The following is a 15,180-nucleotide window of genomic DNA, read 5'->3' as shown; positions in this document are numbered from 1 at the left end:
TTTTAACAACTGCCAGTGCAAAAATTTTAACTTCAAAGACTCTGGGCATATTTTCCCATGCAAAGTTTTGTATCCTCATGTCTTTGGTTTACTGACTCACCAGTCTGCTGCTAATAGAATAATTATAGGCCTGATTTTTTTTTTTTGGGGGGGGGGGGGCAGGGAAGGGACAGGAGGGTTGTTTGATTTTTTTAAATCAAATACATCTGTCTCAGTTGTGAAAAGTTGGCTGGAACAAGCAAGAACTGAGGAATATTTGGGTTTACTATTAGCTTGATCAAAAAGTATCACTATGGTATCGATTTTACCAGAAAATATCAATTTTGTAACTTGGAAGATCCTTTGTAACCTTAGGAAGGTTCACAGAGTACAGCAGGGGACAGGGCAGAGGAAATCAAGTAGAAAGTGCAGATGCACACAGGGAGGCTATAGCAGCTGGACATTGCATTCTGCTGATTTGCAAAGAAACCAGTTTATGTATCAGCTTAAAGATAACTTGGTCATCTGTCACAGGACATCTGCTTCCTTCAAACTGACTCCATCCTTTTTTTTCACTTCCAGTCCTGACCATTGAACCACTGTGGTTCAATTATGCGAAAACGGGTTGAAGATTCAAGATATTGCTCAGATTGCTCTGCAATAAACTCTTCTGATTGAACAGTGTCAGCAGGAGGGAGCTCATGGATGCCAAACGAACCCCATCTCTGCAGCCAGTTGGGCCATCACATGAAAACAGGATTTTTGCTTCTGGATCACTCAGACAGCTCTGTTGTCCAGGTGATTTTTTTGGGTGTGTGACTGTTCTACTTGTCTTGGAGTTCCCATTTATACTTCTTGTTAATTTCTTCATGGCTTGCAGAAGGCATTAATGTCTTCTCTGCCTCTGCAGTCCCCACTCACATAAAAGCTTCACCACAGTATGCCCTTTTGTACCTTAGTCATTCTTGCTTACTGCTCTACAAAGGGCATAGCTGATCCTGGGAAATCTTTTTCTCTGGCATGCTGATGTATTGTGCTTAATGTATTATCAACAATGACAGAGCTGCCTCGGGCAACTCCAGCAACAGAGAAAGCATAGGGGGTTTTATAGAACAGTTCTTTTGAAAACAAGTGTATATCCCACACAGAAAACTTTCTCCCTTTGGTTTCCTGCAGGTCGAAGCAGCAGTTGATGCTACATGGAAAGACAAGCCAAGGAGACCTTGCTCAGGTAAATGAAACCTGAAAGTAGTGGTAACTATGCTGGAGTTTATTTGTGCTGTCTGTTCGTGTAACACTGCAGGGGTTTAATGCAGCACGTACAGAAAGCAAGTCTAGAAGGGACCCGAAAAGGCAGCCCTGCCCTCATTTCCAGGGCTGTGCTGTATGATGCACTCCTGCTACTGCATTTGCATGAGAAAGCAAGAAAGCCTTGTTGAAAGGCTGCACGTGCTAATTAGTTTTGGGAAGTAGAAGGAGGCATTTCAGAAAAACTTCACATTCCTTGCACACAGTGCAGGTCATCTTGCACTTACATTTGTGCTCCTAGGGTTGCAAGATGTCTCAAGTCTGAGAGACCGGGATGCTGTCCCAAACAGATTTTTAAGTTGTTTTTCTTTTTAAAAAGTCCAGAGTGAGTGTTTTTTCTTGACAAACTGTTGACAGTTCCATAATTCTGGGCATTAGGAGTGCTAGCATAAATCCCATACATGTGTTTCTAAATTAAGAGTCCAAAATAACCTGATCACAATGTAAAGAATTAAACAGTATTCAGAAAGAGACAAATCTTTCAGTGAGTTTCATTTAATTTAGAAGTTTGTAATGAATAGGAATTTTTAATCTGTTTGAAATCTTTCAAACTGAGCTCTAGCTATAACCAATCCCTCTGACTAGCTGGGTATAGCTGGAGTGCCAACAGCTAGAAATACAAGTGCACAGTGCTCTTCTGTCCTCACAAGAAACTTGAAATCTCTGTATTCTGGAACTCAGCCAGAAATGTTCTTGCATGCCTTCTCCTCTCCTGACCTCATCTGTCACAGTGGCCCCCAGCATCACACAGGAAAGCATCTTGGTTTTCCATCAGACTCCATTTTGATGTATCAAGGAGATGCAGAAAACAGTTTTTGAAACATATGCAGTGCTGCATGTGCTTTGTATTTCTACTATGCCATGTGTACACATCACCCTCTAGGAAAATGGTACAGACTTTTTTTGGAGCAAAGGGAAAGGGGGAGGTTTATGAATTACATCTTTTTCAGAAAGAGACCATGCAGAATGCTGCACAAATTGCTCATAGGGCTGAGAGAGGTATTTGGTAGGGCAAATGGCATGGCAGAAGCATTCCTCCCACATCCTGGACAAAGCTTATACTTAGAAAATTATACAGTGAAAATGGAACTGCAGCTGACCATTTAATTTTTTTTTTATTTTTTTTTTTAACACTGCCTATCCTTCCTTTACTTTCTGCCATGGTGAACGGAGGCAAACATGGGCACTGCAGCAGGAGAGAGCAGTGTTTAATAGAACACAATAATAAAACATGCCACAAGTCATGTGTTTTCCCTTTACTTGTTTCACGGGTTGAGGCTGTCCTTTTTTCTATTTCTTTTACCCCTGAGCTCAGAAGTCAGTATGAGCAGCAACAGGCCTTCACAAATGTGCTAAGGAGGAACCTCTTGGGTCAGCTTCTCAACATGCTTTATCTTTTGCTAACAAATTGGTGTCAGGGCCAGAATTTAATGAAGTCTTCAGAGAAAATTTTTCAGCAAACCTGGGGATCTCAAAGGTATGGACCTGCAGTAAAACCAGAGTAACACAATTTATCTACTTTTACTTTTCTTTTGAAAGGCTGAAAATTCAGCTTTGCAGCTGTAAAATCACCTTTCTAGTTGCACCCACTTTACTATTTTTCAGCTTTCCTTACATCTCAAAAAAAGAGCCCGGGACACTAACTTGGATTAATTTGAACTTATCTCCCACTGATACCTTCAATCTTGAAAGCTTCTTGAGCATCTCTGCTAGACTCCTCAAGAAAACTACCTGAACAAAGCTGTCCAAACACAGTGTGCCTGGGATTCCATTTCCCTCTGCACTGTGGAGCTGGACTCATGTCACCAGGTAGGTGCCACTCTTTTTCCCAGGACAGTAACAAAGTTTGCTGCCCTGTCTATTGAAGAACCTCAGGAGACATGATGTCTTCCTGAAACACTTTATTTCCAATGCTGGACTGATGTTTCTGTCACCACAGAGGGCTTCCAGTACTCGGGTAGGGCCTTTTACAGGATCAGCTCGTGTACCACAGCAGTGTTTTGCTTCCCTCATTCAGATGCAGGCAGGACAAGCAAACGGGCAGTACCTTACCAGGCTGCTGAAGATCAGGACAATAATTGTAGAAATAGGGCTAAGTAAGTTAGTTTTCCTGAGCATTAGCAATTTGGAGGGAAAATATAAGCAATTTCTTGATTCTAGAAATATTAACATAAACTTGCCAAATTTGGGTTTATCTACTAAAAAGTATGTGGGTAGAAACATTTTTCTTAATTCTAGGAGCCAAGGGGTTTTTCTCCATATGAAAACAGATAAGGTTTTCAAAGGAATTGGTAACACTAATCTCTTGGTAGAAAAACACCCATAGGCCCATTGGGCATCTCAGTCCACAGACCAGGAAGTGAATGCACAACTAAAATCAGTGATGTGCTGTCTGATAGAATAACATATATGTGTGTGTATATATATATATATGGAAACAGAAGTTCCATATACTGCTGCTGCCAAGTCAGGAGCTGGGGAGCACTGCCCTTACATGTAGCACCCCAGAAATTAGGCTGGCTGCTCTAGCTCTGAAGGATACACCTCAGCTGAAGTGCAGATTGACTTGCATAAATACAGGCACTGGTGTTTGAAAACTGCTGTGTCTCTTGTGGAGACACAAGTCCTACCTGTAAGTCTAGCTTTGTTAGTGAAAAAGTGTTACTTGCTCAGATGTGAAGGGAGAAGGACTTAATTCCCACTCAAACCTCTGCATAAAGGCACAGTGGGTCTTTGTAAGTCACCTTTACTAGATATATTTTCTGTCTTAAAATTTAATGTTGTAATGAACAGTCAGGAAATCCAGATGTGCTGGTACAATGAGAGCATTTTAAAGGGGCAGATGTTCTGGTACGCTCTCAGGTCATTTCTGTCCCTTTGGTATTCTTTCATTGTTTAATGTCAAGGAACTTGATTTTCTTAACATCATCGGGTCATTTTTATGAAACAGGTAACTGGATACAAGTAAATACTAATGTGCAGCACCAATTCCTTTCTTCTGATTCCTGTTCTGCTTTTATACATAGGACCTGTGTAATTAGATTTTTACATTAAGCAGATTCCTTCCTTGAAAGTTTACTTAGCTTTCAAATTTAAATTCGAAAAAACATAGAAGGAATGAAATTAAATGTTTCTTTTGGATAGCACACTGACAAACAAAAGGAAATCCCTTGCTGAAGGATATGGCAGTCACGGGTCAAGAATGTTTAAGCAGGAGTTACTGCCATCCAGAGGAGAAAAGCCATAAGCTGTCGTATTTCATTATTTTTTAAGCACAGAAAGGTAAACCTAAGTGGTTGATTCAGTTTATTTCATACAAAGGAATCAAAGAATAGAGAAGTATTATAAATGTATCCAGAGGTATCTGTGGGTTTTTTTGGATGTAGATATTTATAAAACAAAGTTCAGAGCAACACTGGGAAAGCACAGTGAAAAAACACATCCAGAGATGAAAAAGCACCAGGTCAGAGCCAATTTATTTTCCTCTCTTCATTTGAGATATTAAAGGAAGAGGTTCAGAAATACCTGTGCTAGGTTTCAAGCTTTGTGCACGATCCAGAAAGTGTAAAGGAGGTGTGTATCCCGTGCCACTCGTACCCCAGCCCTCTGGGGACACACAGGCAGAGGTGTTCCTTGTCCTGGGGAGCTCAGTGACACATGCAAGGGGATGCTGGAAAGGCTGGGCCGGGCTGGATTAAGCTGGGCCGGGCTGGATTAAGCTGGGCCGGGCTGGGCTAAACTGGGCCGGGCTGGGCTAAACTGGGCCGGGCTGGCATCCTTCCTGCAGGGCACAGCAGTGCCGGGCTGGGAGGGACAGACAGCGCCCGGGGCTGCTGAATCAGGGAACCGGAGATGCTGGGACTGAAGGGATTTTTCACAACCCTTAATAACCGAACGAACAAGAAATGCTGTGTGTGCAGCTCCGGAATAAAAGGTCCCTCCCTCTTCAACCCCCCCTTTCCCCCAAAACCCGACAAAAACACAGCAGGAAACAAAGAAGTCATCTGGGGAAATAGAAAAAGGGAGAATGGAAAGTTCAGCATGCCCCTGAAAGTAAAAAAAAAAAAAAAAAAAAGTTCTAAAGTTCTGAGGTGAAGGAGAAAGGAAAATCCCAGGGGAAAAATATATATTTGAATTTAGTGTCTTTTGGACAAGCCATGGCCAATCACGAACTGTAGGAAATCCAAGAATGGCAGTTCATTTTGTGAAAAAATTAATAATGAGAACCTTCACAGGACAGGTCTTTTTGACTATCTTAAAGAAACTGTAGCTCAGGATCCTTCTAAACTTTATTCCTTCAACACCTTTTTCTTCACTGGGAATTCCCGTCCAGGCGCTGTGTGTCCCCTTAGGCGCAGGCCGGAGGAAAGAAGCGGCTGCGGCCATTGCCGCTCCCGGCGGCTCCTGAGGGGACCCAGCGGGCCGGCAGCGCCCCCTGCCGGCCGCGCCCGCGCCGCTCCCACCCCGGGCCCGCTCCCGCCGGGAGACGGGAACGGGATGGGAACGGGACGGGAACGGACGGGACGGGACGGGCCCGGTGGGTCGGGGGCCAGCTCGTGAGGCGGGTTCGTGTCCGAGGCGAAGCAGCGGGCTCTGCTGCCGGGCCAAGGCGGGCCCAGCTCGGGCGTTTGCTCTCCAGTACCTGCGCAGAGCTGGGGAAGCGCGGCTTTGGCCGAAGCCGTGGAGGGAGACGGCTGAATTCGCGGTGTAAAGCTGAATTCGCGGTGTAAAGCTGAATTCCCGGTGTAAAACTGCAGCACCTATTGTTATAAACGAGGCTATGGCTACTTGGCCATTGTGCTGTTGAGCTATGGGGTTTGCTGGCCTTCCAAAAGATCATCAGAAGGAAGGGGCGCTTCAGAAGGGAAAATTTCCGTATCGGAGGTTAATTCTCTTGAATTTTAGACCAAGTATTAAGACACCTATTTAGCTTTCCCAGCCTGGTTTTGACCACAAGGGTAATAGACATCTACCCCAGGGAGCAGAGCAGAGCCCAAATCCTCTGTGAATGCAACCATCTATTACCAGAGGCATCGTCATGCTTCGTATGCAAACGCAGTGCCCAGCCTGGTAAACCAAATTTAATTCTTTTCCTCAAGGGGCTCTGCTTAATGGAGGGATTTCCAGAAGACCCCAAGCCTAAGACTTGATATGCTTGCCCTACCCCAGATTTATTTGTTGAGGTAGGAGGCAGGTCAAAAGCACTGAGCCTTCTATTTCAGTAAGTTATGTGCCCGATGACCTGCTGTAGGAAGAACTATTGATCTCTGCTTATAACTCCTGTTAAGAGTCCTGTACATATCGACAGTCCTGAAACACCCCACATTTAAATACTAGGAGTGCCAAAGACAACCAAGCAAATATTTTAGCTTGCTGTCTGCAAACTTTCCTTCTGACAAAATATTACTGGTTCGATTGTTTCCAACGACATGTAAGAAAGCTGAAGTTTTATTAGTTTACAGCCATTCAACATAAAGCATTCCAAGATAATGGCTCAGGGTTTTAAAGCAGATTGTTGCTTTCTCCTCCTGTATAATGCTGAAACTTGAGGGGAAGGAGGAGCCTCTCCATTACTAAATAGTTTGTTGTCAATAGCATTCACAGTCCATTGAAAGTCCATCAGAATACTCTATTGATTTCACTCAATTACCCAGCCCACAGAAATTTAATGAAGTTGGTAGTGAGGCAGGACAAGCCCCATGGTTTTTGCCACGGTACCAGTTACCTTCAGTATAACATTGTGTCATCTCCAGCTCCATCACAAGATGATTTATTTCAATAGCATATGAGGGGCAATTTCCCTTAGAGGCAACAGATAGCCCTAGAACAGCAGCGTCCAAGAAAAGCAGAGCACAAATCACTATTGTTTCCAATTAGGAGAAAAAAAACATCAGGAAGAGCCATATTTTACAGAGCTAAAATGATGTTCTATGTCATGTGGTCTATTTTTTAAACATTATAATCAAAACAAAACAGAATTTAGAAATCTGTTCTAAAAGCTGCGAGAAGCACTGCCGAGATGTAAGGAGATGCATGGGCCAGTACCCAAAATATTGGATATAATTTTCCATCACATTCATCGAACCAAGTCCATGTAAACTTTGAACAAGTTTGGCAAGAGCCATAGCAGTTTTGTTTTTACGGCCGTATAATGGAAGAAGTCCCTTGTGCATTGGCTATCCCTTTGTAAAGGGCAATATCACTGTGGTAAAATGTGTTTATACGTCTTAAGACAATCAGGAATGAAGGCAATTCTTTGAAAACAATTTATGGTCATTTCATGAGTGTTAATCTGCCTGGTCTGCACAGCTGCCTGCATGGGGAGGTGCCAATGAAAGCAGGCAGTGTTAGGTGCTGCCACATGAAATCATCACCTGCTTGCGTGCCCCTCCAAAGCCTGCTCCTCACAGCAGCCTTCGGCACATAAACAAACGGATGAATCATCTTGCCAGCTCAGAGTGAAATTAGAGTCCTCCTCTGCTCAATGCAACAGTTTAGTCATTTGAGACAGGAAATCACTTTGTGTTGGGAAGCACTACTGGGTAAATCTCAACCACTTTCCAGAGCAGTCAAGGGCTCAGGTTGCAGCAGGAATGATGTGATTATGACGGGCAGGAAGCAGAACAGGACAAGTTCCAGCAAAAACTCCACAGAATGTAATAGCAAATGTTGCTCTTGGTGTAGATCTTTAATAGGTCACTCAAAAAAATATACCAAGATTCATTCTACAAGTACAATAAACTCCTGGAGCTGTTTCTATAGAATTCTATGTGGTAGCATTTTCCTATACAAATACTAGCCTGTGCCCTGCATCACTCACTCTGAGCACAGTTCTGCAGAAGTATCTGCACAAATAATGATGTCAGGGAGAAGATACAGAAAAGTAGTTCTTTATCTCTCCCGGCTTCATCATCTTCAGTATCTCAGTATCAGTGAAAGCTGGCAGAAGGATCAGTGACAAGTTGCCAAAAGATAAGAAAGACACAGACTGCTGAGGAGAACTTTGAGAAGTATCTCCTGTGAAGGATCTGCACCAGAGCTGACTGAGATTCCTCTTTGTCAAGACAAAGGCTAAACTTTGGAGTGGTGTCAAGTCTATTTTTAGGATACTAAGATCTCCCCGGGAATTTATGAGACTCTCTTTGGATTTAAATTATCTCTTCAGGAAGCGTGGGTTATAGATCAGTAATTTTAAGCCAGCTGACCTCAGTCAACTTCAGTGACAGGTAAACTCAACTTAAAGTGGAAGGATCCCTAGGGTCAGGGTTTTCTGAAGGATGTGTGTGGGGCGGGGGGGGTGTGTGTGCACTGTCAGAATACTCAAATAATAGAAACATGATGCAAAGTGAGGGCATTGCCTTGCAGCAGTGCTGCAGACACAAAACACTAAACTAATGAAAGAGCCATTGACATTTCATTCCAGAGCTGTTAATGCTTCCCAAATGGTCCAAAATTAAGTGGAATTAAATTCAATAGTGAATCCCACTTTATGTGATGATACAAGGCATTAATAGAAATTACCTGTTGAGTGAAAAAGGAGCTAAGCATTATTTGAGGCATTTAGGTTACTTGTAGCAGACTTTAACAATTGCCTGAAAAGGTGCTGCCTTTTGTACAGCTCATTATAATCTACCTGTAGAGTTTCATCATTTTCACGTCTGTTTTACATGCAAGAACTTCCATGTCAAGCTGAAATGCTTGCCTCAAATATTCAAGGTGGGTTCATTAAATCCACAACAGCAGTCAAGGGTGAAAATTCCATTTGTCAAGCTCAGCCTGCTCATCAATCCACCTGCAGCTCTCCTGTGTGTCTGCTGGGCAAGGAAGTGTTCCAGTGTTTCCAGTGGCTTTGAAGGCTATTGTGAGGCAGCAAAGTGCCAGGAATGTTAGAGAGATTGTGGAAGGCAATGTATTTCTGGAGTGAGTTTTCTAAGTAGTTTATGATTTTAAAACTCAAAGCTCCATCCACATTGCCATTTAAGCATTTGTAGCTATTCTGAACAAGGGAGAAATTAGGAGATGCTGGATTCTGTTACAGGAGAGTTCTTTGATGCCCTTTTCAAACACTATCCAGATACTCCATCTGAAGCTTTCATTTAGAGTAAATACTACAAAGGATCAGCTATTTGAAAGAAATTAAAAGGATGGAACATTTTCTTGGCTGTTAGACATCTGAGAAATCCAGAGGTGGATGATGCCAAACTATCTGTCATATGTGTACTTCCTTTAGCCTAACTCTCCTGAATGAAATGTGGTTACCACAAAGGATATTTGCAATTGAGAAGGAGAGATCAACTAGATTTGGCTTTCCTAAATATGGCCTGTCTCTTAGAAAGTATTTTACAGTTTCTATTACAAATTTGAAGGAAAGGTTTTCTCATTAACAATTGTCAGGTTACATTTTCAGCACAGAAAATTAAGGATATTGGGGTAAGTTTCAAATCACCATTTTAGAGTTTTAGGCAAGCACTTTCATCAACTGATTGGAATGACACCACAGGCACCCAGTATACTTACATGACCATTTACATATGTGCTTCTATTTAATGAATCTCTGATGTAAAAATAATTAAATAATCAAAGTACATTTACATATCTAATCACAAAATATATGATTTAGAATCTATTATAAATAGTAAATATGTAATTTCAATCTTTAAAAAAAATAAGACAAAAATTGCATTTCTTTAAAATTTAATAACAGTAAGGGAAAACTTTCTGATTTCTTTAGGTCAGTTTTCAAATCATAGATAATTTAGGCTGAAAGAAACTTCTGTAGGTCATCCAATCCCCTTCTCAACACAGGTCTCATTACTTCAGGTCACTCATGCTGTGTCCAGTCCAGTTGAACCCTCCAAAGATGGAGATCCTGCAAGTTCTGCTGAGAGCTGACTGCAGCAATGCATTGGTAAGAAAGCAATCCACATGCAAAACCTTCTCCACTTTTCTGAACACAACAGCAGATGTTGCACTTTCTATCAGAGAACGTTCTCACTAAGCTTTCTGCATATAATACCTTTCATGAATCAGATAAAAGAACTTTGTATATCGGGGATCTAACAGGTGTCAAGAGATGCCTCTTCCATTTATGTTTGCAGGAGCCCACTGTGGAAGGGATTACTTAAGTACCTCAGGATTCAAAAGTTAACACAGTGAGTAAAATCTTTCCATTACTTTGTGATTTATTGCTGTTTTGTTCCCTCGTTTACAAAATTATTTTTTTTACCAGTTAAATCTTTTGTAGTCTCATTGGGGAGGTGATAAAAATCTGAGAATTGTCACTATCACCAGTATTTTAAATGGTGCCTTAAAAAGTGTGCAGTGATCTGACTCATCTCTTTTAACAAATTCTGGAAGCTCTAAGATCCCGGCTAAAACCACAGTGTGCAAATCCCCTGTGAGTTCACAGCCCCAGTGCAGACCTCTGCAGAACTGGGGAGCAGAGCTTTTGCCTCATGCCTCCTGACCTGTCCTGTCTCCTTCAGCTTCCATCCTTCTTCTGTGCAGAGCTCAGGCCAGGGGAGCCAAGGAAGCACTCGTGAGTACTTTTGTGGCAAAGTGCTGCTTTCAGAAACATGCGTCAAAGACACAGTTGATCCCTTCTATTTTGGTCCCGGTTATTTTCAGAAGAGAGGTCTGGATCCAGACAAGTGCTGGAAGCCTCCTCTTCCACCCTCCGGGATACCAGGACTGCACCAGGTCAGATCTTCTGCCAGAAGTGACCATGGGGCACTTTGTTTAAGCTGGGAAACTGATAGTGTTGAATCCATCTATTTGAATAAACCATCTGGCTGTCCTCTTGCCATCTCTGATGTAAATCTATATGGTATTGTGAAACTTCGTTTGTTTCAAGCTTGCAGTATTTACCAAAGCAAACCAAAAGGGTTCTTTCTAACTTCCATAGCATTTTTTTACTGAGCTATTTGTTGGAAAGATATGTTCATGTATAATTAAATGTGGCTTACTTAAACCTTTGCAGTTGGTAGCTTAATATATATTTTGTTGTGCTTTGAGTACAAAGGCTATATTATGCTTTTGTTGGCATCCTTGCTGGTTAGAATGCCAACTGCATAATTTTGTTCTCTGCTATATGTCAGAATTCAAGTGCTGAGGGCTCAACAGGTGGTGCTGGGATAAAGTTCTGGCAAATCAAATAGGTAATGTGGTTATTTCTTTTGTCAAATTATAATTGAAAACAGAGACAAGTAAAATGAAACTCACATTTTCCTGGTGCAAAAGAGAGACTAGAATTAAACTCAAATCAGTTTCCATGACAAATACACATTACTACTGGAGCTTGGTCTGTAAATAAACATGCAACACCTTAGTTTTGATGTAGAATGATTCGTTCTCTGTAAATTTAAACCTTAAGCATCAGTGTTTAAACAATAACAGAAGGCCAGAGTCCTACATGAATCTTCTGTCTTTCTTGTACATACTTAGGAGAAAATGTGCCAAAAGCTTCAGAAAAACTTTGAAAATATTTAAATTTGAAAAGTCAGAGAATCTGAGGCAATCTGTAATACATAACTCAACTGTTTAACATCAAGAGTTTCCTGCCATATTGTTTTCTAATCATTGTGGTATCCATACTTCCAGAAGAAAATGATAAATGCACTGGAAATTCCAGTGAATGTGCTGAATGAGGCGCTGCTCATTTTATGCTTGACTTGGGTAATGTTTATTAATCCTAAAATCATAAAAATGAGATAAAACCTTATTTAACAAAAATGAAGCAAATCACATATGCATAGCTTGGTTTTCCAAAATTGTACATAAAATGGCCGATGCACTGCCAGGACTACTCACTTTGTTATTGTGGCTGATCTCTTTTTTACCAAGATGTTTTTATTTTCCTCTGAGGACCTATCCAAATGTAATATAAGCAATCTTATGTACCCTTCCGATGATCATCATGGTTTAATTTAGTTTTCCATTCCTCCTCATTAAAAGGCATTTTTCCTAAACTGTTCATTTCTAAAGTTTTATTTTCTCAGCTCTGAACCCATCATTCACTGGAGCAGCTTCCTGCAGTGGCGTCCAGTTCCTTAGGCTGTCACAAACACCTTTATTTACCTTTCAAAGTCTTACTTAACTTCAGGTGCTGCCTTTGTCTGGGACCAAATGGTGCATCCTCTTCTTCTAGTAAGTCATTCCATAGGTGATCAGGAACTAAGCAGCAGGGAAAAGGGGTATCACATCACTCCAGAAACACTGGTATTTTCACCTTTTGCATATCATGGTGACTCTGGTTTAGTCCTAGCAGAATGCACATGTTTCTCTCCCAAGCTGTGGCTGTGCTGCTGACTGGGCTGTGGTCGGGGATGGGCCACACCTCACAGAGCATGGCCTGAGAAACTCCTGAATATGGCATCAGAAATTGCTGGATGTGACAAATCACAGGGTAAGAAGTTGACAAATGTACACATGGTGCTGTGAGGAATTCCCAGGTGGTTAAGGAGGAGAAACAGTTGAATTACAGAGAAAAGTGGGGGTCTGTGCTGAGGTTGTTTTGGGATTCAGGATAGTGCAAGGCCAACAGTACTGTATCAGCTTATCCATACAAGGCTGAGATCACCTTGAAATGGTATCAACAATACCAATATTCAAATTTTACATCTATAGAAGTTGAAAATGGAAAAGAGAGTAACTGGATTCACAGAGAGATAATAAATCCATGAACCTTTTATCTGTTGCCTTTTGGCTAGTCATTGGTTTAATTTCTTCACACTTTCAGTATGAAGATAACTAGGAACAAGAAGATATTTACTGAGAATAGAGATCCTGGTTCAACATAGCCCTCTGCACAGTCCCACACTTGGACTGACCCTGTTCCAGCTTAGTTAACCCAGGAAAGCTGCACCTAGTTGTTTCAGGAGTTAATTTGTAGCTTCACTGCAAGGGAATTTGTACTCAGAAGGTACAAATTATACTACAGCCAAACTATTATTAAATTCATTAGACTTTTAAAAATCCTTTTCCTGCATTACTGCATTTCTAGACTGAACTGAGACATGCCATGAGGACAGATCCCCAGTCTCTATGATTTCTCATAAATGCTCAATACATAAGAAAAAGTGTTCAGGCTTTACTTTCTTTTCTTTTAAATAACCATCTTGAATATTTATCTTATAGTTCAGGTAGCTTTTTAGAAAAGAAAAACATCTGAGAAACAGATAATGTGCCCTTTTCATTGACAAAAGATTTATGCCTTGCCTGGGAAGGACTTGATACTTTGAGGGCTCATAGCTGACGTAGTCAAACACAAGTAGCACTTAGTCCAGTGTTTATCCAGGGAAACCAAGACTGCTGCTCCCACACTTCTTTTGTGTGAAATTAAATCAGCCACATTGAAATTGGCAAAGATTTAAAAACATGATAAAAATTCTATTAAACAGGGAAGAGAAAGGCTCAGAAGCATTTTTAATCAATTAATATTTTGCAGAAATAAGTAGGGCATGCATGAACACTCCTGGTGACCTCTGTAGGAGCCATCTGAGTGCTTGCCAGGCACCCTCTCCCCATGGGAATGAGCGAGGAGTTCAGCCACAGTGCTGACCACCATTCCCCCACAGCTGCCACAACCACTGCAGTTTGGCTCTAGCATTTGTGTCATTGAATTCCGTGCTGAGCCACAAGGAGAAGGGAAAGAGAATGAAACGTATTCTTAGGTGCCTCTGCCATGGACTGCATGTAGCTCTGGGTCTCTGCTCACAGAAACCTTCTCTGCCTTTCAGCACAACGTTTTAGTCAATGTATTAAAAAAAAAAACAAAACTTTTTTTTTCTTTAAGCAGAGGTTGAGAAAGGTAGACTAAAATAGTAAAATTCTGCATTTCCTAGAATATCCTTAGTTTTTTAGTCTTCTCCAAGGATAATATGACAGTCTCCACCAGCTCTGCCACAGCTCAAATGAAGCAGAAGGAACAAATGCCTTTTAGTGTGTGGTGCTGGTACTCAGATGAACTTTCAAGGGAGGCTGGAAGAAGGGCCAAGGGCTTGGGTGTATCTTCATTTCCTGAAGTGAGCAGGTAAACCTGAGGGTTTTCCCATTCCCTGCCCCTCATCCCCCTGCCTGTCCAGACAAGTCTACCCCTGGAAGTGCTACTGATGACAGCATAAACTGGGTATTGGAAAGCACAGGCAGAATTCCCCCAGAGGAAATTAACCATGAATTGGCTTTAAAAAACATCTCCCATTAATATAAATAATGCCAATATCTTCAGAAGTATTACTGTTATCCTGGAACTGAGAAAAGAAAAAAATTGAATAGGCAGGAGATTAATTTTCTTACATTCTGGAAAGCCTAGAGGTTAATGCACACAACGAGATGGCCACAGATCTGGGGGCCATTTCTTCTTTAGACAGTATTCTGCATTGCACCAGGCAAATCACCATGTTTCTTTTTCAATAATTTCATCCATAAAATGAGAATGAACCTACATGACTCCCATTCCAGTGAGGGTGGTAGAGCTCATCTGACTTGGTTGTGAAATGAGACTACTCAGATAGAAACAAGCTCCTGAAATTCAAATTATTCATATTACTTCATGCTGTTCCTTACAGAACATTTCTGTTCATTACAGAAAAATGGCTTAGGAATAGAGAAACAGCCATTTTTTCAGCTTTTTTTTTTTACATTGTTACAAATTTGAATAGGACCTACCTTTTGCCCTTTCACATACAGCATTTGATTGTTATGTAATATCTGTTTTATACTGATCTCTTAGAAAGACCCTATATTATGTTTAATTTTTATGAAACAAACAAAAAGGGTTTTTACTGTGTAGTTTTTTGTTATTTTCTGTGAGAGCCCATACATGAAACAAATATTTGGAGAAATATGGGAGCAAGGGCATAGTACTTGTATGTGTGTGTGAAAAGTGTTTGAACC

The 15,180-nt window shown here is 41.2% G+C and overlaps 1 long non-coding RNA gene across 1 annotated transcript; it reads left to right on the top strand.

Moving 5' to 3' along the window:
- The first annotated feature begins 163 nt into the window (after nt 1-163).
- On the top strand, nt 164-12,249 carry LOC148222844 (uncharacterized). Its single transcript, XR_015805493.1, has 6 exons — nt 164-777; nt 1,156-1,210; nt 2,893-3,096; nt 10,108-10,195; nt 10,386-10,439; nt 10,773-12,249. It is a non-coding gene; the product is annotated as an uncharacterized LOC148222844 (long non-coding RNA).
- Nucleotides 12,250-15,180: the final 2,931 nt, after the last annotated feature.

The sequence above is a fragment of the Sturnus vulgaris genome, chromosome 9 (assembly GCF_052056855.1).
Source record: "Sturnus vulgaris isolate bStuVul1 chromosome 9, bStuVul1.hap1, whole genome shotgun sequence".
Classification (NCBI taxonomy): Eukaryota; Metazoa; Chordata; class Aves; order Passeriformes; family Sturnidae; genus Sturnus; species Sturnus vulgaris.
The sequence above is the reverse complement of the archived record's forward strand: the minus strand, read 5'-3'. Positions and strand labels throughout refer to the sequence as shown.